This window comes from Schistocerca nitens, chromosome 3 (assembly GCF_023898315.1).
Source record: "Schistocerca nitens isolate TAMUIC-IGC-003100 chromosome 3, iqSchNite1.1, whole genome shotgun sequence".
In the NCBI taxonomy this organism is placed as follows: domain Eukaryota; kingdom Metazoa; phylum Arthropoda; class Insecta; order Orthoptera; family Acrididae; genus Schistocerca; species Schistocerca nitens.
The window spans coordinates 157,896,269-157,911,243 of NC_064616.1; positions in this window are offsets into that span (position 1 = coordinate 157,896,269).

Sequence of the window (14,975 nt, forward strand, 5' to 3'; positions counted from 1 at the left end):
CTTCTGTTTACCATGCCTTCCGCCTCTGTCATGGCCCAACTTAATCTGGCTGACCACCAGTCGGTGGCGAATGGATATCACCTCTACTGCGAATTCTGAACTGCGACGTAAGGTTCTTGACGTGGCGTTGTCAGGGGTGAAGAAGATATATTAGTGCCTGGTAAAAATGCATGCCTACAATGGGAATCGATCCCACACCTTGTCTGTATCATGGGTAGGACTAATCCACCAGAACACAGAAACACTCGTTTATAAACCTTCTGATTGTGTTGTTACGGAGAATGCGCGACACGGTGTGGACGTTCTGACTCTCTGGAAGTGGATTATATGCTGTTCATTAGATGCATTTTGTGGATCTGTTTTAATTTTGTTCGACTGTCTTGGCTACTATATTTTCAATAAGTTCAACATCTGCACAAATCAAACAAAACGAAATTCTTTCCGTATTGTAATAATCACTAAAATCAGTTGTATGCGATTTTAACTGCTGATAGGATGAAGTTAATCTCTGACACTATGGTTACAAAGAGTTTAGAAGTTAGATACGGGAATAAAAATTGGCTCTGTATTAACTGGTTAATTATCAGCAAGCTGCTGACACGAAAGTTATTCTTCAGGGTCAAGTTAGAATAGGTAAAGACTATTCTTGCCCAGGGTACGATTGCCCACATAGCCGAGGAGGCGTTTGCCAGCCGGGTCCTACCCTGCTCGTGTGCCCTACTCTACCGATCCCCTGGTTTACGACCTACATCTAAAATAGCTTATACATGCTTAGGAACAACAGGAATAGAGAATATTGAAAAATGGTTGGCCTGAGGCCATCTCTCAAACATTTCTAGCTCAACGTGCTCAAAAACATTTCCGGTTGTAATTACTGAACTCATTGAGCTCAAAAATGAATTATTTCTTCGTTTCGAGCTCCTTCAGCTCGGAAAATGATATTGATGCTTTTTCATGTTTCTGAAAAACGATATTAACTGAACTGTGTCATTCGTTGCTGTTCTTTAGTACAAGAAACAATGTCTCTTTAAAAACATTGTTCCATTGAGATATTTGAACTATACTTTGAAAAGCCCGTTTTTTGAAGACGTTTTGTAGCAACATCATCTAATTGAATTAACCAATTTTGACACTGTTCGACGACGTATTTTAAGTACTAGAAATTGTGTACTTACAAAAAAGTCGGTTGGCTAGGAAATCTCAAAGTTAGTTTGAAAGAACACTTTTTCTTTGAAATTTTTGAACGATGATAACTTTTGACTGCATCAACCGATTTTGATTTCATACGTGTAATTTGACATTTTTGTTGAGAAAAAGTGTTGATTACCTGAGTCGTTTAAAAGATATTAAACAAATAGTTTTCAAATAATTTCATTTTTGTATTTTCTGCAAATTTACTCGATCGATTTGTTTCAAATTTTCAAAAAAATCCGAGTTTAGTGAATACCTTTCAAACACCACAAGTCCCATTTCAATCGGTGAGTCCATTCAAAATCTGTTTTACAGTTACACACACACACACACACACACACACAACATGACACACAGGAATATTATCCTTAAAATGATCAGAATAGTTTATTACGATCTTAAAACCTCGATATCTGATGAAAACTCGATTTTCTGAAATCGAACTGACATCAATAACTTTCCAATTTTTGAAAATTTTCAATTTTGAGGAAAACTGAATACTGCATATTGATTAGAATTAAAATCATATCCGTACGCCATATTTTTATTAAAATAGCATAATAGGAAATTGTCAATAACATTTATAAATTAACAGGTATGGAACGTAACGTATTTATTGCCTTCCCTATTACTGAAGAGACGGAATGCAACTTTAAACTGTCTTAGCATCGCACGTCGGGAAATACCCTGATTTTAAAGGCGTGCTCCCTCGCGCTCCCGGCATCGTATTCCATTGTTTATTCCTGCCGATACGCCAGTTCGTGCCGTTTATAATATTACGTGTTTTTTGTGATTTACTGCTGTTGTTCGAAGTTGTTGTGTCATGTAGGTGGTTTTAGTTTTCGTTGTTATGAAGGGCTCGTAGAGATATCATCATAACCCACAACCTTTTCGAAATTGAGTTTTTCATTCTTCACAACACCTTCTTCATATGCTGTTGGAGAAGTTCCATCTTCCTGCACTGAAGCGCCAAAAAACAGATATACACATGCGTATTCAAATACAGAGGTATGCAAATAGGCGGAATACAGCGCTGCAGCCGGCAACATCTATGTAAGACAACAAGCGTCTGGCGCAATTGCTAGATCGGTTATTGCTTCTACAATGGCAGGTTATCAAGATTTATGTGAGTTTGAACGTGCTGTTACAGTTGGCGCACGAGCGATGGGACACAGCATCTCCGGGACAGCGATGAAGTGGGGATTTTCCCGTACGACCATTTCACTATTTCAACGTGTCAGAAATCCGGTAAAACATCAAATGTCCGGCACTGCTACGGCAGGAAGAAGATCCTGCGAGAACGGGACGAACGACGACTGAAGCGAATCCTTCAGCGTGACAGAAGTGCAACCGTTCCGCAAATTGCTGCAGAATTCAGTGGTGGCCCATCAGCAAGTGTCAGCGTGCGAACCAATCAACGAAGCATCATCGATAGGAGCTTTCGGAGCCTAAGACCCACTCGTGCACCCTTGATGACTGCATGACACAAAGCTTTACACCTCGCCTGGGCCCGTCAGCACCGAAAAAAATGGTTCAAATGGCTCTGAGCACTATGGGACTTAACATCTGAGGTCATCAGTACCCTAGAACTTACAACTACTTAAACCTAACTAACCTAAGGACATCACACACATCCATGCCCGAAGTAGGATTCGAACCTGCGGCTGTAACGGTAGCGCGGTTCCGGAATGAAGCGCCTAGAACCGCTCGGCCACAACGGTCGGACCGTCAACACTGACATTGGACTGTTGATGACTAGAAACATGTTGCCTGGTCGGACGAGTCTTGTTTCAAATTACATCTACCGGATGGGCGTGTATGGTTATGGAGACAACCTCATGAGTCCATGAACCCTGCATGTCATCAATGTTGTGGGACGTGTGCAGTTGGAGTTGTATGTGACTCCTGATATGCCTAGATACGAGTCTGACAGGTGACACCTACATAAGAACCCTGTCTGATCACCTGTTCCATTCATGTCCATAGTGAATTCCGACGGACATGGGCAATTCCAGCATCTACATCTACATCTACGTCCATACTCCGCAAGCCACCTGAAGGTGTGTGACGGAGGGTACTTTGAGTACCTCTATCGGTTCTCCCTTCTATTCCAGTCTCGTATTGTTCGTGGAAAGAAAGATTGTCGGTATGCCTCTGTGTGCGCTCTAACCTCTCTGATTTTATCCTCATGATCTCTTCGCGAGATATACTTAGGAGGAAGCAATATACTGCTTGACTCCTCAAGCGATTATAAAAGAAATCCAGGGGACGAAATCTTTTGCAGGACAATGCGACACCCCACACGTCCAGAATGGCTACAGAGTGGCTCCGGGCACAATCTTATGAGTTCAAACACTTCCGCTGGCCGCCAAACTCCCCAGCCATTAACATTATTGAGCATGTCTGTGATGCCTTGCAACGTGCTGTTCAGAAGAGATGTCCACACCCTCGTACTCTTACGAATTTATGGACAGCCCTGCAGAATTCATGGTGTCAATTACCTGCAGCACTACTTCAGACATTAGTCGAGTCCATGCCACGTCGCGTTGCGGTACTCCTGCGTCCTCTGGGGGGCCTACACGATATTAGGCAGGTGTACCAGTTTCTTTGGCTCTTCAATGAATATTTCTGTCATATATATATATATATATATATATATATATATATATATATATATATATATATATATATATGATCATCATTTTTATCAATATTGCTGTAACACAAAAAATGGATATTGTTACGCATACAAGTAGTTCAGAACAGAGGATGTCAGCGGTGGCTGTTGAACAAATCAGTCATGACACAGCTCAAGAAACAAATGTACGCATTGCTAATCCTAAAGAAACAGTTCTCTTTTAGCGATACCGGACCTAGTTCAAATATCGACAGTGTCGCGCCAGCTCCACCAACATTAACAGACGGTTACAGTACAGTTTAAAAATTTTCTGACATTTCTATACCAAGAAAAAATGACACTACGTGCATGTGTTTTGCGTCTGACGATACGAAGAAAAAGAAGGAGGAGGTACATTTATTGATGGTGTTACTCCGTAAGGAAACATATTTATGAACAACTCGTCATACACGAAGGAAGCCATAATCTTCTATTAGCCATGGTCGTCTTGATAACAGCGAAAGAAGGTGAAATGTTAAGAACACGTAAGACGGAAAAAAATGCAAGAGATTTCCAATAGGCGTCTAGTTTCTGGAACGAATCATTAATATAAGAATATTTACATCTAATAAGGAATCGCTTATTATGTGAAAAAAAAGACCATGTACTCATTGACAGATATCGCCGACAACCAAAAGCACATTAACCGAAATTTTCTAAATGTAAACGGAAAGAGTCAGGAAAAGTCAAAGGTAGAGGTAGTCTCATAACCTTTTGGTCAAAAACCACTATAACTAAAGTAATAACTATATCTACACGTCTAGTTAAACAAGCGTTTATAAAATAAATCCAGGAGACGAAATCTGTTTTTTTTTTTTTTTTTTTGGCTCAATATGGATTCTTGCCAAAATGTTGTCGATGTTGATCAAGCTGTAATTTGCGTACGCTATGTTAAGAATGAAATTCCACAAAAACGGGCAATCAGCATGGTTCCTGTTCGGAAATCAACAAGAGAAGCTTACCGAGCTCTTGTAACTCATCAATTAGCCCATTTAGGATTATATTTTGCTTGATCTCACTAGCGTATATTTTGGGACACAGAAAATATGTCGGGCAGTTACTTGGTCTTCAAGTGACACTAATGGAAGAAGTACCACAATTAATTTTCACGCAATGTTAAGTGCATGTTTTACGTTTAGTGCTGGATAGCGCAAGTCAAGCTGAACTGAAGCAAAGAAATTGTCTGGGCTCTTGAAGTCTATTAGTGTATTTATTACAGACTCTTTTAAGTACACATCTGTATGAGTGGACAAAATTTCGGAAACAACAGCTTGTCAGGACAAACTGAGACCATTACAGAACACCGGAAAAACATGGTGGTGGGCTAAGGATAGAGCTTTGACCACTGCTATGGGGAAAACTCGATATGTCACGTTGATAAAAACTTGGAGTACCACATTTTCCATCATGCAGCTTTAACCAAAGGTTTCGTTTCAAGCGAAGAAGTTGATGGATCCCTTTTTGAAATTCGAAACTATCCTGACAGCCTTCGCTTTCAAGAAAATGTTTCACCTATCAACTCCCGTAGGCCAATATCTCCAGATTCCTACATTATATTAGCTTCAAGCTTGGAACTTATCAAAAGTGTGGAGATAAATTTGCAAAAACAGTTAGATACTTTTGACGACGTTTTCAGAGCTGCAACTTCGTTTGTATATATTGATATCGACATGCATACCACGCTGCCATTACGAAGAATATCTAAAAATCCGAAAACACACGATGAGTTATGCCAATACAAAGTGGCATATCTGTCTACCAACCCAAAGAGATTCTATTCTATTTCCGTTTACAAAGTCATTATTAACGCAGCTTTAGTTATAACAGATGCAAAATTCAATCGCAATTAACATTTAATGAATGGGGTCGCTTGTCTGAACACCAAAACTTCAATGAAATTAACATAAATGGATTCCTAATGACACATTAAGGCCTCTCTGCAAACGTCGACTGAGAATTTCTGTCAAAAGAATTAGAATACAGGGTGTTTCAAAATGAATATACGGGTTTTCAGTTTTTGAACCAGTATTACATTCACCTTCCAATTATAAACAATACATCAAATGAAAGAGAAACACAAACAGTTTTTCTTACCATTATTCAGTGTGAACACCGATCACAAATCGAGTCGTTAGGCGAGTTGTTCCGAAACCTTGATCGATGTGTCAGGAGTAACTGTTGCAATAACACTGTTTCTAAAGTCGGATAGGTCAGCTGATATCCCTGTATTTTAAAACATGTTTTAATGAACTGTCTAAAACTCTTTGGGATGAACTCGTTGCTCCTAGGCAAGAAGATGTGAATGACTTAGATTCTCGGAGTGAGCAAGAAGACGACGAACATAGGAAAGATACCTCAGACCAAACAGCAAAGGATGACATTTGTTTTTCTCGAAGCTGCCTGGACGCCTGCCAGAATTGCATACCATGTGCATGTAAACTTTTGTTACAATATTGCATGCACATCAGTACATACTCCTACTTGTATGTTGCTTATGCTGCAATCCTCACCATATGGTTCAAGCAGGTGACTTGTGAGAGACGATTTCCTCCGCTGAAGCACATTAAGACGAGACTTCGGTCTTAACTGTCCTATTCCTTGATGATCTTAAACACAGGATCAGACGACGAGAATAACAGCTTTTACGATCCAGTTATTGACAGCTTACTGAAAATTCTCTTTTTTTAAATTTTTTTTAAGGATGCTGAATGGCTAGCTACAGATTTGTTGTAAGTAATTGGACTTACATTTACCTAATAATATACCGCACTGACATTAATAATTTGTATATTTTGTTATTATCCGATAGTATGCCATCTGCCCTTATTCCAGGCTCGTAGAGAGCCACCCTGTCCCTTCTGACCCAGTCAGACCCTGGTTCTCGCCATCAAGGTCTTTATAAGAAGCCGTTTGGTAAATTTCATTGCTTGAAAAAATGTCTTATTTCGAGAAATGCCACTGCAGAGTATGAAGTTGGCCGATAAATCTGTTATTACTATTACTGTAATTTTGTTCATATAACTGCTGTGACGTGTGCTTGCACGAAATATTTAATGTGCTTTGTTCATTTTATAAGCAGTTACACAAAGAGCAGCAATTATGAAGGCTATTCGGAAAGTAAGGTCTGATCGTTTGCGAAATGGAAATCACAGTAAAAATTAAAAATATCTTATTTGCAACAGTTTGCTACACCTTCCAGCTATTTCTCTACTCAGTCGTCGCCCCGAACTAGACATTTCCCGTTGTATCAACTTCCCAATACCTCGTCATACAAGGCAGACGCCTGTATTTTCCGCCACGTCTCTGCGTTGGTCCGCAGTTTGTTGTCTGTGCCAAAATGTTGTCTTCATAGACAGCGTTTTTTCTGAATAGAGATGAACATTAGAGGCAGCCAAGTCCGTGCTGCTGGTGGGTGGTGAGACACTTCCTATCGGAAACGCTGCAGCGGTGTCCTCGTTGCCCCTGCAGTGTGCGGCTGATAGGACAAGAACTATGAATAAGGAAAAGCATGACAGGTACTTTATGTGGTATTCCATGACATCCGACGAAACCTCGCAGCAGGCATCCATGGTTGGCGGGAGATGCTCTTTTCTAGGCATCTTTACGTGTTTACTGTGTGCTCAGAACTGAAAAGAGCGACGTGACGCGATCGACAGGCATACTTGAGACACTGCCCAACACATCGATGCAAAGCTACATCTGATATCCACTGTCGTATCCACTTTACGACATACCAGCCTTTACTTTCCGAATAACCCTCGTGTATAGGTCTTCAGTATCCAGGGAATAGATACCAGCTTAATGTCGGACGTCTCAAAATATTCATTTATTACATTGAAACTAATTTATTTATTGACGAAGCCGTAACTTGACAACAGAATTCGCTCTGCATAACTTTATTTACTTTGTAACATAATAGTAACGACCCTTGTAAAACGCTAAAACTGCATGTAAATGCTAATTCAAAAGCAAAAGTGTGTTACTGGCTTTTGTTATATGTCATGATCATTCTTTCCAGATGACTTAGTCTCGGTTATCTGTTTCAAGTAGTATATGCAGAAAAATGAAGCACAATATCCACTGTATTCATTGTATTTAAGTCAGATTCTAGCATTTTACATGACTGAGGTTCACTTTTTCGCTTCATTAGTTTAAATTTATTAGCGACTTAAGCAATGTATTGCACAGATAGAAACCTCACCTCCGACTCAGCGACCCAAAGACCATACTCTGTGGAACAGAAGTTTCTTGTACAGTCAACTTTATTGCTCTGTCACTTGATTTTGGAATCACTCAAACACACTCACATGTCTTACCAATAGGTTTCTTATTGAGAGATGATTTTGTCAGTCAGCTTATTTCCTATCAACCATCGACATACGGAAGAATTCGGTTCCTAAATGGCTAGAAAACCAGTGTTAGCACTTTTAACATTTGTCATAACTGAAGAAATATAGTTGGTTGTAAAAAGGTCTTAAGAAACAATGATTACACAAATCTTTGGTAACAAAAACTCACTGTCCAGATAGTAAGAGGCTTAAAACTTAAGTCTATATCATCTCATCCACGATGTTCATTTACACTCATAGCACTCCGTAAGTATTTTATATAAGAGGTACCACATTCTGTGTGTTTGTAAGTAGTATTTTATACGCCGTTTCTGGCGCAAAGAGCATGTTTTTTAAAAAATTCTCTGATTTAAAACAAAGATTTTGGTTTTGTTGCTTTCCCTATTTCAAATTTCTCTATATCTGTGAACAAAATTTTCATTTATTTAAAACAAAAATATAGTAAATTTTACTTTATAAGTAAGTTCTACAATATTGTGCTTATCTATTCCAACAATCACCATTTCCATTTAATTAAAAATTAATAAATTTTTCTCTATAAATAAGTTCTCCAACAATGTGTATATCTCAACTAACAAAAAATATATCCATTTTGTTTAAAATAAATAAAAATCTAACAATTTTTTTCTTTATAAATAAGATTTCCCAGACTGTGTTTATCTATACCTAAACACGAAATTCTCATTTTATTTTAAGAAATCTAATAAATTTTTCTCTTTATAAATAAGTTATCTCAAACGTCATCTATCCATACGATAGACTGAAATTTTAATTTAAAAACTCATTGGTATATTTCAAATATAAACATTTTAATGTTTTTAAAAATCTAATTTTTCTATATAAATAAAAGCAAAGCAAAATGTATTCCAAAGCTGAGCTACTTCAAAACTTAGCAAATTATTATGAAGAGAAATGAGGATTAAGTTATGCTGAATAAGAAAATTATTGAAAAGGAAAAGGTTGTTCAACCTTAACTGGACAGGATCTATTGGAATTTATTGGTTATTTTAATATGAAAGTAATGAATTAGAGAGAACTAAGATATAAAAAATTAAAGACTTTAAACAATTTGAACATTAAAAAATTTAAAAATTTTTGTAAGCTAATTAAAGAAAAATTAATATATCACAGTACATAATGTTAACAATATTAACAATAACGATAACGAATTGAAAGAAAACTCTTTAAAATAAATTCATGAAGTCTGTAAAACAGAAATTTAAAAAAAATTATTCGAAATTTAATAGATAACAATGAATCGATTTTATCAAAAGATCTGAGAACCATAACAGTAATGATAACAAATTGAATAAAAAAGCCTTTAAAAGAACTTCAACAAATCTCTCAAATGTAAAATTTAAAAAATTATTCTAAACTTAATAAACAAAAATAAACTATATTATCATTAGATCTGAGTGTAATATTAATAATCACATTAATGACAACCATTTTCTGAGCCTCTTGTAGATAAATATCAAGAAATTAAACAGAAGAACTATCTGAAAAATTTTTCAAGTTACAATTTTCTAGATGATAATCATTTTATTTAGATCATCCAAGCAAATTAATAGAAAAGTGTCTGTTTTTAAATCAAGAATAATAATTAATGAAATTAATAATGATTATAATATTATTGACTCACAAGAACCTTTACATCAAATTAAAGAAGTAATCACTAAAGTTAATAATACTGTAATACAAAGAAGATGGATTAAAGCTAACATGAAATTTGGTTCTAATTTTTAGAGACAATATGAATAACAAGAATTTAGAAGATTATCATCACATATCAATGAATAAAATTTTAACAGAAATTGTATAAAATCAAAACGAAAAAAACTGGTTGATCTTTATTTTATATAAATGCCTTAGAATAAAAGATAAAAGACTCGAACCAACATCTGGTTCTTCCTATATCAACTTATGAAAAGAAATTAAAGATAAAGAAGCTGTAATTAATATAAAAAGTACAAACCAAAAATGTTTTCTTCATTCAGTAAAATAAACTTTATATCAAGTAGATTGTGATAGAGCAGGAATTAGTAAATATAAAAATACTGGATTAGAATTAGATGAAATTTTTGAGAAAGAAAAAGTTAATTATCCTATTGAGTGAACAGATATATCAAACTAGGAAAAGAAGTCAAATATTTCTGTTGGTGTTTACACTTATTATGAAAAATTTATTGTATATCCTCTTTAATGTATAGAACATAAACAAGAAAAACACATTGATCTATTAATCTGAAAAGAAAGTAATTCTCCTAACTGTTGGATAAAGCCTCTATCTACATTAATTAGTTCTCAGTATATTAAAAATGGACATTATGTATATATATAATATGCTATATGTTTAAGATATTTTTATTCACAAGGAAAATTCAACAATCCCAAAACGATTGTAAAAAACATAAAGAAGTAGAAATACATATGCCAGAAAAATGTGAAAAAGTTGAATTTCAAAATTACCTAATAAATAATATTTTTATCCTAGACTTTATAAATCAAACATTTTTGGGAAGCTTATATTCATGCAAAACAAGTTTGGAAAAAATTCATTTTAAAATAATTGGATGAATGTAAAAAATTATATAATAAATCTGATGTTCCAGTACTAACATATACTTCTGAAAATTTTAGAGATACACATAGTAAGTCATATAAACTTGCTCCATATCGTTATTGTACAGTGCCTGGTTTACCTTGGGATTCGAAGTTAAAAGTGCCAGAAGTTAGATTTATTAGATGATATGATATGATATGACTTCACTTCTAGAAAATGCAATTGGAGGTGGAATTTCTCCAAGTTTTAGAGGATACACTAAATCAAATAATGAAGAAATGAAAAATTTTGAGATAAAAAAACAATAAAATTGTATTGCATATTTAGACATAAATAATTTTCACAGTTATGCTATCTCTCATTTTTACCACTAACAAAATTTTGGGTGGTTAAAGCCAAAATGTTTTAATTCTGAAACATTCTTAAACTATATTATTATAATAAATATGGTTATATTTTACAGGTGGATTAGAGAATATCCAAAAAATACATTATTTATGGAATGAATTACCATTAGCACCAGAAGGAGAAAATTAATTATTAACAACATTTAACAATAAAAAAAGTATTTTTAAAAGATAGAAATCTTAAACAATGTTTAAACCTTGATTTAAAAATAACCGAAATTCTTAGAACCTTCTCGTTTGAACAACCAGACTGATGGAAAAAATATATTGGTAGAAATGAAAAAATGCAGCTAACAGATGTGAAAAAGATTTCTATTATTTAATGAATATTTCAGTATTTGGAAAATGATGGAAAATATTAGATATAAACATAATATTAAAACAATGACAGGTCCAGAATATAAATATCAAATCTATTTAAAAACCAAATTATAAAAATACTACTGTATTTTCACAAAATCTAGTTGCATTTCACATGAAAAAATAGTATAATCCAGTAAACAAATTGATATTCATATGGCTGTTCTAGATATTTCAAAGAAATACGTGATATTTTTTTACAATGTCAAAAAACGAAAATTTAATGAAAATACTGATTAATCTTATATGGACAAAGGTTCTTTGATTTACAGTAAAATACCTGAGACTTTTATGCAGATGTGAAATTGATTATAAACGAAATTCGAAGTGATTTTTCCAAAGATAATATTTACGAAATTCCATAACTTAACTCGAAAGTATTAGCAAAACTGAAAGATGAAAATTATGGGACCATTATGTTAGAACACATTAGTTTAAAAGCAGAAGTGTATGCTCATCAAGTAAAATATAACCAATATGAAAAACCTAATATAGCTAAAAATTTATTGTATAAATGATTTAATGTTCATGATTGTAAAAACTACATAGATGACAAAATAAATCAATTTAATGAGATCATTTAAACATGAATTATACTCAGGTGAATTTTTAAGGAATTGTTCTAAATTATGAGGTTGATAAGCATACTGTATTACAAGATGTAATTAATACTTTTTCCATATGGGCATTATAAATTTAACTCAAACAACATAATAGATGACAACAATAGTTTTCTATATTAATTAAGCAGTTACACAGATTATTAACCAAAAAGTAATGAAAAAATTAATCATTTTTCAATATTTTTATATAATATGTTACTTTTTGATATGTTTCCAGATATAGATTACATCAAATTTTCCACAAAAATATTCAAGTTTATGAAAATACCTTACATTACATTTTTGATAATCGATACCTTTTTTTCTCTTTTTTGAGTGATTATGTTAATGGCTATGAATCTATTCCGAATAATTTTCAATTTCTATTTTACATTTTCACAAATAAGATTTTTTCCAGTTATTATTAAGGTCTTTTATGTGTTATGATTTATTTTATCTATATGCTTTTTCATTCTTTTTTATGCAACAATACTCGTTTTTGAAGGTGTACTTTTGTTTGTAACTTTTATTTCTTTGTTAATTCATTTTCATTGTACCCACAATGGACACTACATTTTATTTTCACTTTTCATTTATTAAGAAAGTAATTATTAGAATATTAAAAAATAAAAATAAATAAATTTTATTTTATGTAGATGGGTTCGATTCTAGATCTAAAAAATAAAGCAAATGGTTACATCACCATATTATTTAATTATGAAAGTAATAATCCACTGTTTAAAGCCCAAGATTTTACAATAAAAAAACACATATAAAGCTATTAGAAAATAATATTCACACAGATGATTTCATGATATTAGACAGTTTTAAAGGTGTCATGGAAATAAAAGATCAGTAACATTTATTAGTTGATCTAGATTATCTTCATTAATATTAAATTCAGTAAAGTGGAAGCTAACCAGTTAAAACAAGGCATGATGTTTTACATTTAGTAAGAAAATACAGAGAACCTAAAATAAAAATTAACCTAAAACAACTCTGAAGATCGAATAAATCATTTCCAAGATCTAAATAAAATCAAAGATAATCATATAAAAATCAGATAAAATATATGATAGATGTACAGTTTTTTAAATGAAAGAAAATGTGCCTGAAACAACTGATGAAAATGAAAGACCTACTTTTATGATATTAGTATAATATATTGCAATTATGATTACTAACTTATTTGAACACCATTTAAAAAAGTTCAAAAACAAATAAATATTTTTAAAAATAGGCATAGAATTGAGAAAAAGTTTTAAGAATTAATTATATACAAAATTCAGTAAACTTACATCAACAAATGAAAGAAACTTTATGAATTACTTGTTGTCAAAAAGGTTTGAATACTTAGATTAATCATAAATGAGAACAAGCACATGATGATAAAACTAATCTATAAAGTGTTTCTTACAATATGAAATTAAATTTTCAATCTCTTTTTCCATAATTGAACTTTATTAACATTCATAACGAATTATATGTCGATCTAATAAACAAAATATATTAAAAATAGTTTAATTCTGTCATATAAAATTTATAAATTCAAATAATTGTGACATTGTATTGTTTTTCTTAACTTTTATTTTAATATCAAAATTTACTCTACCTTGTTCAGTAAAAAATTAGAATGATGATTATTCTATTAATTGCAAAAGGTTTTTATATTCTCAATACCTAACTCATTTACACATAACATTTTTATTAACATTTTGAAAAACTACGTTATTTGATTTTCCTAAGTACTGTGTGAATTTTCAGGACATGATCACTTATTGTATACTTTATTGTCTTTCTTATTTAAAACTTTTTCAACAAAATAAACATCTGGAAAATTCGCTTTCATTATTTTTGGGTCATTAAAATTTCCTTTTATTTCCACACCATTTAAATCTTTCAATTTATATGTCACTGGATTAGGACGAATAATGTCTTCAATTCCAAAAATTACTGTAGACCCAATAGCTGCATATCCATTTTGGAAAATTCATTTTAATTTAGTTATTCTTACTTGTCACCTATTTTATATTTAGCATATGTATCTAACAAATTTGTTAAATAAACATATTCAATAATTTTTTACTTTATTTGTTTTCATCTTTAGGTTTCACTTTTATCATTGAATGTTTTGTGATAACACCTTCATGAATTAATTTAGAAACTATATCAACCTGTTTTCCTTGTAATTCAAATTTTACCCATTTTTCTTATCATGTTCTATTAAATGTTACAAAAGATGCTTTTAACTCACTAAAAGCTGAAAATGATTAAAATTAAAATTTTATTTAGTTCCTGAAAGTCTTTGTGAGATATTTCTTTACAATTATCTGTTTTTAAATTTTTTGATTTTCTTGACTCAAGTATTTGCAAAAGAATAAACTATCTGTTTTACCTTTAACTGGATGAGACAAAGGAAATTTAAAAAAAAAACATCTATAACTGCTAATAAATTTTTGTATCCTTTATTTATTTTTAAAATTCCTTTAATTTCCCAAAATCCATTTCGACAAGACCAGCTTGCTGTATATCACCTACTGACAACGAAACTACTTTTTTCTTTTAAAAATTTTTCTCATTGATTTATGTAATACATTATTAATTTTCTAACAAATTTAAAAAGTGGACAAAATAGTTCAATTCTTTGTTTTCCATTTTTAGTTTCTACTCTGTGCAGATTATGGGTTTCAGTAGAATTTTTACACTTCAAACAGTAGATATCATTATGACTCCCCATTCATACAGAATAAAAAAAATATTAAATTAATTCACCAGATATAATTAACCTTAAATCAATTGGCAGTTTTAACACGATCTTTTAATCTT